The following is a 12,929-nucleotide window of genomic DNA, read 5'->3' as shown; positions in this document are numbered from 1 at the left end:
TGTTGAAGTGTTTGTAGGACATGGGAGAAAGGAGAAGGGCTTCCGTGTCAAGTTTTAACACTATCCAGATTTACTTCTGTCTTCAAGATAAATATTTGGTATGTTGGAATTCAAAGAAGCAATGCATTCAGTATGATGGCCAAAGTACATTCAACTGCTGACAACGAATATAAATATATTAGTGCTGTGACTACTAGTAAATTATTTAGTCTCCCCACACCTGTTACTTCATTTATGAATTATAATGTAGTATTTTGCTGTGAGATTTAAAGTAATTATTGACTTGACATAGTACCCCAAACCTAAATAGTATTATTATTCTCTTGACCCTATAATGTTGTAATAATATTGGTATACCTTACCATAAACGTGTGAGCAACATTGAGGTCCTTTTCTACCTATAATTATTATCACTTTTGAGTGTTATACCTCAATAATAGAATTTTTCCCCAAAATCACTTTTATATTAACATTTGTCTTTATCAAACCATTTAGCCTTGTATTATTCTAGTGAAAAGAGAAATCAACCACTGTTCACTATATAGTATTTATTCATGGTGGAGCTATGGAATAAATCTCTGAGGTTCCCAGTAAAATGAGTCCTAATTTCTTGCTTTCCAAATTCAGTTCCCTGAAGAGAATGAACCGTTATGTCAAATGCACATTTTTTCCTTCTCACTACCTTAGTTTCTTTTATTAGATACCATGTCCTACCTTCAGTGGGTTTTGAATCTCCTATCTTTGAAATGCCCTCTGGCTGACATTCTGATCCTTGAAGATCTATCTAATTGGATTGAAAAGTCTTCCTTCTCTTACACCTTCAAACATAGAAGATGGGGATTTGGAAAATGGCTTTGCAATTTCTGTACCTTCTTTCCCCCCAAAAAAGAAAAAAACAGCTGATTCACAGTATATTTTATATGGTTTAATATCATCCCACAGTGTACAGGAACTTCACACTCCATTTTTAATTAAGTGGTAGAATTACTAAGTAGTTAACAATTAGTTCCTCTGTAATTATTATTATCTGTGATATTATTCCAAACAGGATCAAATGGTATCATCACTATTGAAATATTGATTTCTTTTTCTCTCTTTAACAATTCAAATTTAAATCAGGTGGAGAACTGCTGGGGTTCAGAATAAAGTGGGGCGTTAACCATTTTGGAGATGTTTCCACAGACATGATAGAATCTATTATGGAAACTGACCAAGAGCGCCTTCAGGCTCCCCTCAGCTTCACTAAACTCTAGATGGGTTTCTTCCTGACTATATCACTGATCTTTCTTTTCTTAGAGCAGTTACTTTAGAAACTTGCAATTTCAAATACTTTCTGTGCTACTTTGGAATGGAAATCTTCTCCCAGCCTCTGGCCAGTTGTACAACCTAGAATGTCTTTCTCCAGGATTTGGGAGCCGTCCCTTTGAAATGTAAGCCTTAAGAAAAATATTGCCTCTATTTCCTGGTCTTTATAGAAAGCTGGAAGCTTGACTTGGATGAGTACCAAATAGAAAACACAGATGGCTAAATGTCATTGTTCAACCTCCCCCACTAATATTCTCTAGTGTTGTCCCAATAGCTCACCCCAGGCTCTAAAACCCTCTGCCTTATGATGCAGTGGAGCTGAGTTATCTGGACCCTCATTGCATTGTCCTGAATAAAGTCCTCCTTATAAGTTCGACCAGCCCAGTAAATGTTTTCTTTGATACATCTCAAGAACCTTCTAATTGAGTTTAGAAACAGAATGAAACAGGGCACAGTGTCAGGAACCCACTGGGGCATCTCTAGGGCAATAGGCAGAGTGAATATTTATACTAATAAAAGGGTAATATGCTAATTAGACTGGATAGACCGGGCGTCTTCCAGAAGTCCTTCCGGACAAAGCCACTGTGGCAGGGGTCAAGGCAGAGGCAGTTAGGGAGATCAGGTCAGCAGGGGAGAGTGGTTAGGGGCAATCAGGCAGGCAGGCAGGTGAGTGGTTAGGAGCCAGTGGTCCTGGATTACGAGGGATCTCCAACTGCCGGCAGTCGGACATCCCTCGATGGGTCCCGGATTGGAGAGGGTGCAGGACGGGCTGAGGGGGCCCCCCATGCATGAATTTCATGCACCGGGCTGCTAGTCCTAAATGAAAACCTGTGGTAGAAATCACATTAGCACTTGGATTGAGAAGTAAACATCACAGGATGAGGAAGAGGTTTAGCTCTTTTAGAAATTAAAAAAACAATAGAAGAATGGTGCAAAGAAATTGTATTTGTGACTATTTAATTCCTATTCAAATGTTTTTCAAATTAAACTTCTGGAAAGAATTTAATATGATTCGAAAGTAAAGTGAAAAAATTATGATCCTTCATTAGCCAATTTTTCAAAAAATAAAATTTTAGTTATATTATCTATAAAGAATTTTAAAAGTCATTTTCCTAAGATTTATAAATGTCACAAAGGCACCAAAAATATAAGCTCATTATGACAGGGCTATATCACTGTTAGTCACCACTCTCTTCCACATGGTTCCAGTACCAATGTACAGAAAATACTAAAAAAATATATTTTTACTGACTTATTTCACGTAGCATAATGCTCTCCAGGTCCATCCATGCTGTTGCAAATGGTAGGAGTTCCTTCCTTTTTACTGCATCGTAGTATTCCATTGTGTAGATGTACCACAGTTTTTTAATCCACTCATCTGCTGATGGGCACTTAGGCTGTTTCCAAATCTTAGCTATTGTAAATTGTGCTGCTATGAACATAGGGGTGTATATATCCCTTCTGATTGGTGTTTCTAGTTTCTTAGGATATATTCCTAGAAGTGGGATCACTGGGACACAGACACTAGGGAGGTGAGGGCATAAGTGGGAGGTGGAAGGGAGTATTGAGGGGGATAAGGACACATATGTAATAACTTAATAAAGAATTAAATTAATAAAAAATACATATTTTTAAATGAATTAATTATAATCAATTCAAAGGAGAAAGCATAACAGGAGTCAGAGTGGATAGACAAGAGAGCATACAATTACTTTAGGAAGTTCATATGAGGATGCCTTGATACTTGAAAGAAAGAACCATGTCTTTAATGTCCTTATAGCAGACTTCAAAATTATTATTAAAACACACATGTTGGCCCTCTCTGGTTTGGCTCAGTGGATAGGGCGTCAGCCTGTGGACTGAAGGGTTCTAGATTCAATTCCGGTCAGGGGCACATGCCTGGGTTGTGGGCTCGATCCCCAGTGGGGGGTGTGCAGGAAGCATCTGATCAATGATTCTCTCTCATCATTGATGTTTCTACCTCTCTCTCCCTCTCTGAAATCAATAAAAATACATTAAAAAAATACATGTTGAAATGCATGAAAAGATAAATATACAGCTCAATAAATGTTTAAGAGCAAGTAACTGTTAGTCACCACTGAGGGATATATGTATATGTGTATATAATATTCCTATATTTCCCATATATCCAATTTATTCTAATCCAATTTCAGGGAAATGAGTGATTCTTTAAGTACTTGTTAAGCTGTAAGTTTCTATCAAATGATATTTGTTGGTGTACCAAAAGATAAAAAGGAACAATGGCTTGACATTATAAGATGTAAATCAGATAAATGAATACATTTGTGTCAGTTAATCTCACACATTTTTCACTGAAACTGTTTTCTGAAGTGGATTCATTTTAAGGGGATAAACTCCATTTGGTAACATTTTTGTCAAAGATTATATATTTAATATATTGTTTGTTAACATTTTGCATGTACAAAAACTTCAAATGACTCTTAATAAAAATGTATTGGAAATTATTCTCTTTGTGGTGGATAGCTCAAGGAAATTTTATTACCTGTGAATAACAGGAAACTTGTGAGTATTACCAAAAGGCCAATTTGTGTTGAGTGCACTGACATTATGGACAGTATACTGCACTCAGACAGTATTCCTTGACATAATACTTATTGATCTCATTAAATGTAAAAAAGAAAGTTAAACCTCTAATAAAAAAGATATAATGAGTTAAAATTATTTAAAATAGCCAGACATAATTTAAAAAAAAATTCAAAAACGGTTATTTCATAGTAAAATTTAAAGATATGAACCAATATTACCACTATAGTTCATGATACAGGCCTTTGTCTACAATTGTCAAATGCTACAAACAAGAGTAATTTGTACCTGGCAAATAAAGAAACCTCTTCTGCTGCTCTATCAACAAAATCAGTAAGTTGAATCTGATTTCTGTGTTGGCATATTTATGATAGATGTAAAACCCTTGGGATCTACTCTCTCCCCAGCCCACATGTAAATAACATCTTAAAAAAAAAAAATCATTGACAAAAATTTCTGTTAGTTGTTAAAAGACTGTGTTGACGAAAGGTCATTTTTTCCAGTGTCTGTTTTTTTTTCTTCCCTGATCTCATTAATACCTTTAAATAAGCCACATACTACAAATAATTAAAGAAGAATGAGTCTTAGAACTCCCACAGCAACAATAGGAATGACATTTACATACCTGTTGCCCATGAATTGAATGGAAAATATAACACACATACCAAGAGATTGCAAATGAAACGAGGATGCACCTTGTGTAGAGAAACTCCATTAACAAACCTCAGAGCGGGACTCCTCTTCTTAGGGGAATAGTGGAGGGAAAGTCCCCTTAGCAACCTGATGCAAACATTCAGTACAAGGAGTCCCATGACCCCTGGGGCTGTTGTGGAAAACACCTTCAGGGGAAGACCAGAAGGAATCAGCAGCACATATCAAACAATGGAAACAGCTGAAATGGTTTTCTAGGACAGTTCCTGAAGAAAAAATGCTTCCTGTCGCCTTTGCTTTCTTTGACCACATTTAAGGGCCCCAAATCATGGCTAATATCTCATAATAATTCCAAAACCCAGCAATCATACTGAATGCTCCCTGACTTCAGTTTGACATATTTGGTGAAGTCAGCTTAAGAGTTTCTACAGATATTAATGTGACCAGGGGGACTTCTGAAAGCATATGAAAGTATTGTTTATGTATGATATAAAGGATCACCTGCACGCTGTGCATGGTTTAAGGAAACGGACTATGTGAGAGGCACAGTGTTGCTACAGTCCCTTATATTTCATTTCTGCCTGAGTGAAAAGTGTCTCTGGCGGGCCGATCTGTTACAGTGTAATGCATAACTGTGAAGGGGAAGGAGCACTGAGCTACATTTATCCCTACAGCACTCAAGTGGAACCATCATAAGAAAGCTAGGGGTCCTAACCTCGCATGCAGTATAAATGATAAATGTATCCTAATGCTTCCTCTTTGTGTTTTCGGTGCCCCATGGCTTTGATGTATATATTGGGTTATAGGACCCATATCTTTAAGATCGCTGACAAGACGTCTGGCACAGCACTTTCATATTTTATGACTTACTGAACTCTGATTTCAAATTTCTTCAGCACATCAACATACTAAGTGAGGGGGCCAGAATTATTGCTTCATTATGTTTCACTGAGCTGTGCATCATTTCATGTACACAGGCATGAAAAGAGTTCTGGCTTTAAATTTGCAACCACTAGACCTGAAAACAAAACAATTAAAATTAAATGATCTCCCCCAATGCCTTAAAACTAAGGAGATGATTAAAAACTGCTGTTTGTGAGGCAAGTAAATATGGGAAATCTGTTTACTGTACTATGAGTACCTCAAAGGAATTCTTGCATGCTGTGTGCCTGAAGTGATGTGTTTGAGGGGCAAGTTTTGTTTGTTTGCTTGTTTGTTTTAGTTTAGATTAGCAAACAAAACTGTTATAAAAAGAGCCCACAGAGCCCTAGCTGGTTTGGCTCAATGGATAGAGCGTCAGCCTGCGGACTGAAGGGTCCCAGGTTCCATGCCGGCCAAGGGCACATGCCTAGCTTGCCGGCTCGATCCCCAGTAGGGGGTGTGCAGGAGGCAGCCAATCAATGATTCTCTCTCATCATTGATGTTTCTCTCTCTCTCTCTCTCTCTCTCTCTCTCTCTCTCTCTCTCTCTCCCCTCCTTCCTCTCTAAAATCAATATATATATATTTAAAAGAGCCTACAGAAATATAGGTGCTCAGGTGTATTTAGGGTTAGCACAGAGTTCAGAACACTTAGTTGGCTTTTGTGGTTCCCTTAATGTACAGTCCATAAAAATTCTATGACTACTAATGAAGCTACTAGATAACAGACACTTCTGTTTGACCTACATTTATACATATGCAGAATTTTGTGTTAATGGCTATAACCTGTAAAAATCCTCTTGCGTCAGTATCCAAAATGTGACATTTGTATCTGTGGGAACTCCTTTCATTGGGAAGAAAATATCAAAACTTCTAGTGTTGTTTTTATTTTTAATCTACAATATACACAGAGTAGCTATGGTATGGTAAATTCACAGTTTGTGAAGAATTGATGTAGTGTTAACTGAATTAACCATTACAATTTGTCCAAAGGTCATGATAGGTTTCTGGAAAGTGAAGACATTATCAAATATAACAAAGTATTGCAAAAACACACGGGCAAATAACTGAACTAAATCTTCTATTACTAAAACCCTGATTTAAAAATCTTACTGTATACATCATATTATGAAGTAGAAATGATAACCAGTGGCTTATAGCTGATAATAACTCATACAAAACATCTAAAAATATTATTTGAAGTGCAAAATTATATCTTTCTTTAATAATGATGAAACTCTCTCTCCTTGTGTTTTGTACATTTTCTATTCATACAAAAACAGATTTCCAAATTTGCTGACTCTGTGATGACAGGTATTCTTTTGAGTGGGTATAAATAAAAGAAAAACACATTTATTCTATTTCTTCAAGGTAAAGATACTTTTAACCATGAGTGAGAAAATAACTACCTTTAAGAGGAACCTAATTTTCTTTCTAGATTGGTGATGTGGCATGTACTTAAAGATGCTTTCATTGAAACGATATGTTGTTGCTAATGACAATAAGTTGTATTACATATTGTGATAGGTTGAATTGTCTTTCCCCTGAAAGATATTAACATGCTAATCCTCGTATCTGTGAATATAATCTTATTTGGAAATAAGATCTTTGCAGATGACCAAGTTAAGTTGAGGTCATTAGGTGGACCATATGACTGATGTCCTCATATAAAGGGGAAATTTGGACAGAGATGTACAGAGGGAGATGATCTGAAGATACACAGAAAACGCCATCTACAAATCAATTTATGCCTGATGCTACCCGAAATGAGGAGAGAGATATGAACAGGTGTTTCCTCACAGCCTTCTGAACAACCCAGCTTGCTCATACCTTGATCTCAGACAACCAGCCTCCAGAGCTGTAAGACAATACATTTTTGTTGCTTAAACCACACAGTTTGTGGTACTTTGATACAACAGCTCTAGAAAATTAATACACATATAAAAATTCATACATGCATGTTACAAAAAATTTATAGGTATAATTTTCTAAGCTATTAGATTTCTTTGAAATAAAAAGTTTGATGGACTTTGGCCCAGCTGGTGTGGCTAAGTGGTTGAGTTTCAACCTATGAACCAAGACATCACAGTTCGATACCTGGTGAGGGCACATGCCCAGGTTGCGGGCTCCATTCTCATTTTAGGTTGTGCAGGAGGTAGCTGATTGTTGATTCTCTCTCATCATTGATGTTTCTATCTCTCTCTCCCTCTCCCTTCCTCTCTGAAGTCAATTAAAATATATTTTTAAAAAGTTTGGTCGATTTTGAATCACTTGCTAAATATGCAAAAACAATACTTTTAGACTAATTTGCAAGAATTTACAATGTCAGAAAAAGATGAAAACTGAATAGCTGAATTAAATTAAGTATCTTGCATGGGATTGAATATAATAATCTTATAACTGTAAGTGCAGACAATGATGCACTTTCTCTATTTGGATTTAGGCTCAACTTCACTAGCTATTAGGGAAATGTAAATCAAAACTACAATGAGACTCACCTCACACCTATTAGAATGACTATTATCAATAAGACAAGTAATAACAAATGTTGGAGAAATTGTGAGAAAAGGGAACGCTCATTCACTGCTGGTAGGAATGCAAACTGGTACAGCCACTATGGAAAACAGTATGGAGGCTCCTCAAAATTTAAGAATAGAGTTATCAGCCCTAACTGGTTTGATTCAATGGATAGAGGGTTGGCCTGTGGACTGAAGGATCCTGGGTTTGATTCCAGTCAAGGGCATGTACCTCAGTTGCAGGCTCCTTCCCGGCCCAGACCCTGGTCGGTGTGCATGCAGGAGGCAACCGATGGATGTATTTCTCTCACATTCCTTTTTCTCTCTGTCTTTCCCTCTCTCTTTCTCGCTCTAAAAATCAATAAAAAAATATCCTCCAGTGAGGATTAAACAAACAAACAAAAAAGAGTTATCATATGACCCAGTAACCTCTCTTCGGGGTATCTCCCCCCAAAATGTGAAAACATTTATTCACAAAGACGTATGCATCCCTATGTTCATTGCAGCTTTATACACAGTGGCCAAGATATAAAAACAACCAAAGTATCCTTTGATAGATGATTGGTATAGAAGATGTGTCACATATTTACAATGGAACACTACTCAGCCATAAGAAAAGATGAACTGCTACTATTTGAGACAACACAGATGGATCTTGAGAATATCATGCTAATGCTAAATGAAATAAGTCAGACAGAAAGAGTCAAGAGTCATATGATTTCACTCATAGGTGGGATATAAAACAAAGGAACAAATAAGACAAACAAACAAAAAGAGTAGCATTATTTACAATAGCTAAGATCTGGAAACAGCAGAAGTGCTCATCAGTAGATGAGTGGATTAAAACAGCTGTGGTACATTTACACAACAGAATACCACACCACTTTAAAAAGGAAGGATCTCTTGCCCTTTGAGACAGCATGGATGGATCTGGAGATTATTATGCTGAGCTAAATAAACCAGTCAGATAAAGACAAGTACCACATGATCTCACTTATATGTGGAATCTAATGAATAAAATAAACTGATGAACAAAATAGTACCATAGACATAGAAGCATGGAACTGACTGATAGATTTCAGAGGGAAGGTGGGAGGAAGGGCAGGAAAGGATCAATCAAAGAACGTAGAGCATGCATAGTCCATGGACACAGGCAGTAGACAGGTGAAGGCCTGGTGTGGGAAGGGAGACTGATGAAGGGGGCAAAGGGGGAAAATAGGGGACATCTGTACTACTTTCAACAAAATGAATTTTTTTAAAAATTCATAGACAGACAACAGTATGGTGGTTACCAGAAGGAAAGGGGGTGGGAGGGTTTGAAGCATAAAGAGGGTCAAATATAAAGTGATGGAAGCAAATTTGATTTTGGGTAGTGGGCATACAATGCAATATATGGATGATGTATCATAAAATTGTACACTTGAAACATACTTTTATGCACCAATGTCACACCAATAAATTTAATAAAAATTAAAAAAAGTTAAGATATCACGAAAAGTTTCAAGTTCCGCCCCCGCAGGACCCGCGACCTGCTACTGACCAATCTGCCCGGCTCGCGTGCACCATGTCTAGTTCCTCCAGCATCACCTCTATGAAGAAAGTGGTTCAACAGCTCGGGCTGGAGGCCGGCTCAACCGCATGCAGATTCCCAGGCAGTGGCAGATGTGAAACAATTCTGCCTGCAGAATGCTCAACATGACCCCCTGCTGACTGGAGTATCTTCCAGTACCAATCCCTTCAGACCCCAGAAAGTTTGTTCCTTTTGTAGTAAAATGAATTTTGAAGGTGTTCTAAACCACGTTTCTTGAACCGGTGAATATTCAAAGAAAACTCAATCTGAAGCCTGTAGAAAAAGCTTACCCTATAACATGTGCCATACTACACAAACTTCTGCTTTTGTCAATCCTTAACACCTACCTCTGAATTTTCATGAACTGCTATTTCACAAGAATGATTATTTTATATACACTGGCAGCATCATACAAATAAAATACTTAGTATAAAAAAAGTAAGATACCACTGTGAGATAGCCGTTTCTCCCATGGAAATGAATCTGACCCAAAATTGAAATGATTTCAAATGAGTATCTTTGACTTTCTGAATCACAGAGTTAAATGAAGATAAAATATTTCTTATTAAAAGTTTCTAAAAGGCTTTTAAAATGACCTCTTTTTAATCTTTTAAAAAGTTCTATGAGGGTGTGCTATCATTATTGCCATTTTACTAAGGAGAAATTAAGATGCAGAGAGCTGACTTAGCTGTGTACTAAGTCAACCCAAGATGTGGGGGGGTGGGATTCCCACCCAGACGGACCAGGGCACCATCCTATCAGCAGAGTGCACTCAGGCACCACTTAACGACCTTCTGTCACCAATGGATCCCAAGTACAAACGTGGTCCCATAAGATCATAATGGAGCTGAAAAACTATTGCCTGGTGACTTCCCCACCACCCTTTTCATCACAGCGGAGGCGTTGCTGGGCCTGCAGCTCCTTCTATGGATAGTAAGGCCGTAGGTTGAAAGGCCTGCGGGCGCTCACCTGGCCCCACAGCTCGCACCCACGTCTCTCCTTCACAAACCTGTGTGCCCTGGACGCAGCGCTGTGGTTATTGAGACGGCCAGACGCCCTTCCCCGATCACCACTAGGAAACGTGGAAGAAAAAGGACTTAACCCCTTACAGACCTGGAGCTTCCTGGGCCAGCGGGAGCCGCAGAGCCAGGCGGTGAGTAAAGCTGAACTGGGCGCACGTGGCCGGGGCTCCTGCTTGTATTGAGGTCGGTGGGGGTGGGATGGGGGTGGGCCTGGCGTTTCCTGCTCGCTCTTCATTGGTGAGGGTAGAACCTGAGAGCAGGAATGGAAAGCACCTGAAGAGGAAAGAACAAGTGGCCCAAATGGTCAGTTATCCCAACCAACCAAGGCCCCTGAAATAAAGGCGCCTCAGAGGGGCGGGGTTCCCAGGCCTGAGCTGGTGCAGGTATTCCAGGCAGCCCCTGGGACCGGGATGCCAGCCAGTCAGAGCTTCAGTCCGGCACTTGCATCACAGAGAGAAAAGCGGACTGTCAGGGCTCACACTGCGATTCCGTTTCCTAGATTCCTCGTGTTTGTGGTGATGCTGGTGTAAACAAACCTGCAATGCTAACTGTTCTATGAAAGTCTAGCGCATACACTCACAGTGGTGGCTGTACCACCCTGGTTTGTGCAAGTGCAAGCATGATATTCCCAGGAAAAGAAAAATCACCTAAGGACACATCTCTCAGAACAGATCCTGCATTTAAGAGGGGCATGACTGTAGTGTGTTTAATTAGTGAGTGCTGAGTTATATTATATATAGTTTTGACTATTAATAGATAAAATGTTTTAAATTTAATTTCACCTAAGTATCATCCTTTAGTTTTTTAAATGTATTACAGTGATATACACACTATATCATGGCAGAAGTATATGTAAGTAACCTGCATTTTGGAAACCAGATACTAAGCCATGCCTGACTGAAAATGGTAAACCTATCATAGCACTTTAATTTATGACACCTTTCCCTCTTTTTTCTTTTTTTTTCTTTCCCATTCTTCTACATTTCTTTTTTTATTGTATTCTCATTAATTGCCTAAGGGAAAATATTCATTTCAATATATTTACTATGATAATACAAATGTAAATATTTGTATGAATACATAAAATACAAGTATACAATGTCACATATATTAAAAGAAAACAGTTTGCTATACTTAAATAAAATTGAATGGAGATATGTCTATTTTTTTTAAAAAAATCAAATGCTTAAAGGGTTAGTTTTATGCAGTGTTTTCACAGCAACATATAAAGAGAACATTTAAGTTCCTTTCTTCAACTTGATATCCCATTGTGAAGCACTCCTTGAAATAATTTCTATTATTAGAGGTTTTATTTTATTCATGGCTTTATTGATGTGCACATTTGCTACACAAAATGGTGTATTTTTATTCTAAAATGTCTTATGTTAAGTAGCATTCACACTGGTAAGAATTTATTATAGAAAAACAGTATCTACTAGATATGTTGAGAGAGGTTTTCAAAGCCTCTGTTTTTTTATTTATTATCTTTATTGTTGAAAGTATTACAGATGTCCCCTTCTTTCCCCCCATTGACCCCTCCTAGCCCACACCCCCCCCTCCACCCACCCCAGGCCTTCACCACACTATTGTCTGTGTCCATAGGTTATGCACATGCATATAAGTTCTTTGCTTAATTTTTTCCCACCCACCTTCCCACCCCACCATCCTTCTGAGATTTGACTATTTCTGTTATTTTGATGTAGGAAAAACTAGATAAAAGAAGTGGTCCATGATATATATAGCCAGAAAACTCAAGTAAATGATAGAGGTGGAGGTGGGGTTTTTATATATATAAATAATTTTTAAAGTTTCACACTATTACTCTTTTTGTAAGTTTTGGAAAGAATTACTGTCCTTTACTTGACTCACTAATCCTATTAAAAAATAGGTACCCATTACTTATATAGAGAAATGATAGAAATTCTAAAATAATTTTATAGATGGTATTTCTCTTTCAACTTCCTTCCTTCTAGTTCAATCTTTCTTTTCTTGCAACTCCATGCTCACAAGCCCTACACTACATTAAAAAATGAAGCTATTACTTCCACATAGGAACACATATTCTTTCTTGGTTTAGAAGGCAAAAAGGAAAGGATATTTCTTCTGGAAAATTTTTAGCTATGGTAACAGTTTCTACTAATGTAGTTTAATCAGTTGCATAGCAGCTAACAGTGAAACGGGAATAATAATTAGAAGGGAAATAGCAACTAGTCCCACAGCATATTTTCACCTAGATCCCCTAGGCCTTTAACTTGGCTACTAAAAATGTATTTCATTGCCAGTGAGCACTCCCTGCTGGCAAGCCACAAATATTGTGCCACTGCATTATTCACTGGTACTGAAAGCTTTTTATATTATTTAGATCATTTGATATTGTATTC

The 12,929-nt window shown here is 37.8% G+C and overlaps 1 long non-coding RNA gene and 1 pseudogene across 1 annotated transcript in view; both read left to right on the top strand.

Moving 5' to 3' along the window:
* LOC132234303 (uncharacterized) overlaps positions 1–12,929 on the top strand; it is an 887,296-nt gene that overhangs the window by 708,735 nt on the left and 165,632 nt on the right. The gene's annotated exons all lie outside the window — the stretch shown is intronic.
* On the top strand, positions 9,521–9,818 carry LOC132234302 (guanine nucleotide-binding protein G(I)/G(S)/G(O) subunit gamma-5-like; annotated as a pseudogene).

Source organism: Myotis daubentonii, chromosome 5, assembly GCF_963259705.1.
Source record: "Myotis daubentonii chromosome 5, mMyoDau2.1, whole genome shotgun sequence".
NCBI classification, from domain to species: Eukaryota; Metazoa; Chordata; class Mammalia; order Chiroptera; family Vespertilionidae; genus Myotis; species Myotis daubentonii.
The sequence above is the reverse complement of the archived record's forward strand: the minus strand, read 5'-3'. Positions and strand labels throughout refer to the sequence as shown.